This window comes from Impatiens glandulifera, chromosome 1, assembly GCF_907164915.1.
Source record: "Impatiens glandulifera chromosome 1, dImpGla2.1, whole genome shotgun sequence".
Lineage (NCBI taxonomy): Eukaryota > Viridiplantae > Streptophyta > Magnoliopsida > Ericales > Balsaminaceae > Impatiens > Impatiens glandulifera.
Window position 1 is genome coordinate 148,318,264 of NC_061862.1, and position 4,727 is coordinate 148,322,990.

Consider the following 4,727-nt stretch of genomic DNA (forward strand, 5'->3'; position numbering starts at 1 on the left):
TCTTTAGAGGTGTTTCCCATGGTTGGCAATTGAGGTTCTAGTAGTGAAAGGGTCCAAGAGAAGGGGAATGAGTCAGATGACCATAATCTACCATGTAGCACTAGAATCCCACTAGTCTAGGACATGAGTAAGAATGAAATAGCAATCCTAGATGGGCTAAGAAATCAAATTAAAAAGATGTTATTTCAAGTCAAAAAGTAGGAAATCATTATGATAAAGGAAATAAGTGAACAATTGAATGTCCAATTCAATGTTCACTTCTTACTAGATTGGAATTTTGTTAATAAAATAATAATATGATAAGATCGTCAAGTGGTCTGTCAATGCTCTTAGAGAAGCCTCTAAATATACTAAAACGCGAGTCTATACACTTAGGAGCAATCCCAATAGAACGTGGTAGAATGACAAGGTTTGGAACAAACACACGGTCCTTAATTCGGAAAATGTAAATTTTTGTCTTGATACTTTGTTTCCAAGAGTAATTACCTTGGATCACCCACACAAATTTAAGGTCCCTCCAAAAATCGAGAAAAATGTGTTAAGGCATGGGAGTTTGTGATTGTCAGCCATTTTATGGGCATACTAAGGTTCCTTTCAATGTTGTTAGAAGAACGCTTATGGAATTTTGGGAGAAGATTGGGCTTGAGAAAATAACTGTTAATGATCATGGTTTCTACTTTCTCTCATTTTGAAATGGCATTGAAATTAATGGAATTATCAATAGCGAATACACCTTCATCAAGAGCCAACGGTTTAAGCTATAAGTGGAGTGAGGAATTGAACACAAACCACAAACCGCCTGAGTTAGAGCAAATTTGGGTCAACTTGAAAAACATCCCTCCACACATGTGCAATTCTACTAGACTTGCGTACATTGCAAGCATCATTGGAAAACCTTTAATGTTTAACCTAGCTATGGAATGCTATGAAAGAGGTTCGGTAGCCAGGGTCAACGTTGACATACACCCGGGAAGTTATCTCCCTATAAAGTTGGAGCTTAAAGACAGACTGGATAATTCATTTGACAATAGGGTTCAGTATGAGTGGTGCACATATAGATTCTTGAGATGTAACGCGTTTACTCATTTAATCATGAAATGTTCTAAAAATAATGCTGTGAATCTACTAGCTAATCCAAGTAGCCTAAGTGTGCAAGTTGTTAGTCCTTGTCAGTTGAAACAAGAAAATGATTACCTAATAAGGCCAATTAATAATGTTGTATTAGAGGCACCATCTAAGGAAAATAGTCTCATTGAAAATGGGGCTCTTGTTCAGGATGATAGGCAAGTTGCTATTAATCGAGATCTGAATGTTGAGGTTGTTGAGGCTGGTTGTGACAATAGAACTCTAGTTTAGGAAGATAAGCAAGCTACTATTAGTTAGGATCAGGTTGTTAAGGTTGATGGGGTTGATAGTCGGATGCAAGGTTAGAAGGTTGAGGGTTTGAATTAGAATTAGGTTGGAAACAGATTTTGGGTTAAAGGAATAAAAGAAAAATGGTTGAAATGGGTTAAGATACATGTGAGTGCTAGAAAATAAAATATGGATAATGGTCAAGGAGAGGTTCAATAATCTGTTATTCTTAATTTGAAGCCAAAGGTATTAAGAAGATTCAATTTTATAATTCTAATATTTGTAGTGGTCGTGATCATGACCAAAATATAGAATTGTCGAATTGTGACCAAGGTCAGGAAAAGCTAAGTTAGTTTTAGGATCAGGGGCATGATATGTTAGGTAATGATATGGGTAATCAGAAATTGGATCAAGATCAAAAACAAGGGGAGAATGCAGAAGTTGAGACAAGGGAAGCTGAACAAATGGGTCATGTTCGAAATTTTCAGTGTTACCGAAGTACTAGTTCCAACTAGGATGATCTGAATTCGGAGGGTATCGGGTCAATAAACCATGATCAAAACCAAGGAACAATGGGTACTCTGGATGCTAAAAAGTTAGATGGCGGTCGGGGAATTGAGGATACTTAGGATGCTTGAAAGTTAAGTAGGGACCGAGGAATTCAGTGTCCTCAAGGTGCATATAACTTGAGAAGCGATCGAGAAATCCAGAGTCTTAATGGACCAAAAAACTTTAGATGTGACCGAGAAATCGAGGATCCTCACAAATCGAGATCTGACCGAGAAACCCAGGGAGCTAAGGGTGATAGAAAATTAGACCGCAATCGAGGATTTCATGGTCCACTAGTTAACAAAAAAGGTAGTAGTCGAGAATTTCAGGATTCTCATGATGCGGGAAAATTGGGGTGCGATCGAGGATCTCAATGTCCACAAGTTCCAGTTATGACAATGGAAATATGAGTCTTCGAGGTGCTAATATAATCGTTCATGACTAAGAAACCCTAGAAACTCTAGATACATTTGGGTTGGATCATGATCGAGAAATTATGAGTCTTTTTCAGAATGTAATCAGATTGAGTTCCGACCGAAGAACCTAGGATCATCTAGATGCTGATGACCGTAGGACCTAGGGTCCTTAGGGATAAGGGAATAAGGGTCATGATCGAGGAACTTAGAGGCATCAAAGTGCTATGAAACTGGCTTGCGACCGTAAAATCCGGATTCTACAGGGTGTTGTAAAACTAGGTTGCGACCGTAAAATCCAGGTCCTACGATTGTAAAACTAAGTTCTCATGATGCATTGATGGTTTGTTGCGACCGAGAATCCCTTGATCCTCGGGATGCAAAGAAGTTGGGTTCCGACCGTGGAATCTAGGGTCAGCTTGAAGCCAATAATCTGAGTTGCGATAGAGGAATCCTAGGTCCTCAGGATGGTTATGACCGATAAATCTTAGGACCGTAGAATGCTAAAAATCTAGGTCAAGACCGCGAAGATCCAAATCACAAGGATGCGTGAAAATTGGGTCCTGACCGAGGGATTCTAGGTCTAAAAATTGCCATTTGCTTGGGTCATGAACATGAGAACCTAGGTCTTAGGGAGACCTTAAATTTGTGTCACAACCGAATTTTCATAAGTTCTTAGGGTGAAGCAGAAAACATGGTTTTAGGGTGCTAGGATATTGGATTGTGATCAGGAAACTGTGGGTCATCAAAATGCAGAAAGTTTTGGTAATGACCGAGGAATGTTGGGTCTATAACATGTTATAAATTTGGGTAGCGAGTAGGGAATTTCTGGTCCTAATGGTGCGGGTGTTAGGATTTGTATCTCCCAAATCCGACCTGCTTGAAAACAATCTGTAAAAACACAAAAAGAAGAACACAAGAACACACAGATTTATAGTGGTTCACTCAAATTGAGCTACATCCACTTCAGCCACCACCAGATTTACTATGAAGAGGAAGAAGGAATACAGAGTTTTTAACTCACACTTTATCTCTCTAGAATTATGTCTACTCTAGTGTAAACCCTTAATAATCACATATTTATAGGGTAACATTCAGGTAATAAACCTAAATAACTTTGGTCAGGCCCAAGCTCAAACCAAAAAAGAAAACCCAATAAACTCTAATTAACAATGTAGAGTTTATTATAAGTGTAGGCTCCATAACTCAACAATCTCCCACTTGGAGACTCACTTCATCATCTCTCGATCGGTAGTGGCTTTCCATTCGGTTTCTTAACGAAGAAGACCAACTGAAGTTGCACACAACTTCAGTTTCTCATTTGTCACAGTTTTCGTCAACATATCAGCTAGATTCTCACTCCCGGGAATCTTCTCAAGAGCTAATACTCCATCTTCTAAAGCTGACCGGATGAAATGATAATGAACCTGTATATGCTTCGTCCTGCCATGATAAACAGGATTCTTTGCCAAATGAATGGCACTCTAACTGTCGCATCGCAACACACTTCCCTCGTAGTCTTGACCCAATTCTCGCAAAAAAGGTTGTAACCACATCATCTCCTTAGCAGCTTCTGTCACAGCAACATACTCTGCCTCACAACTAGAAAGAGCAACAATCTTCTGCAATTTTGAAACCCAACTGATTGTAGTACCTCCTAGAGTATAAATGTACCATGTTGTGCTCTTCCTACTATCAACATCACCACCATTGTCAGCATCAACATATCCTTCCAAACCCATATTAGACTTTCGAAAACACAAAGCGAGACTCGTACTTCCTCTTAAGTATCGTAGTATCCCCTTTGCTGCTTCCCAATGTTGTCTACCTGGGTTGCTCATGAACCTGCTAACAACTCCCACTACATGTGCTATGTCTGGTCTTGTGCAAACCATCGCATACATAATACAATCAATGGCAGAGGCATACGGAATAGTGGCCATGTAATTTTTCTCCTCCTCTGTTGAAGGCGGCTGATCTTTAGATAGTCTGAAGTGACTAGCTAAGGGGATAGTAACTAGTTTTGCATCATACAAGTTAAACCTGCTAAGAACTTTCTTCACATATTCTTCTTGTGAAAGCTTGAGAACTTTTTCATCCCTGAAAATTCTCATCCCAAGGATTTGTTTAGCAGCTTTCAAATCCTTCATTGCAAACTTTTCAGACAACTCTTTCTTGAGTTTGTTAATCTCATACAAGCTTGCTCCAGCAATCAACATGTCATCAACGTAGAGGAGCAGAATAATGTACGATTTATCAAATCTCTTGATATAGCAGCAATGATCAACTTCACACCTTAGAAAATTGTTACTTTTCATGAAGCTATCGAACTTCTTGTACCATTGCCTTGGAGCCTGTTTCAAACCATACAGACTCTTCTGAAGCTTACACACAAGCTCATCTTTTCCTTTG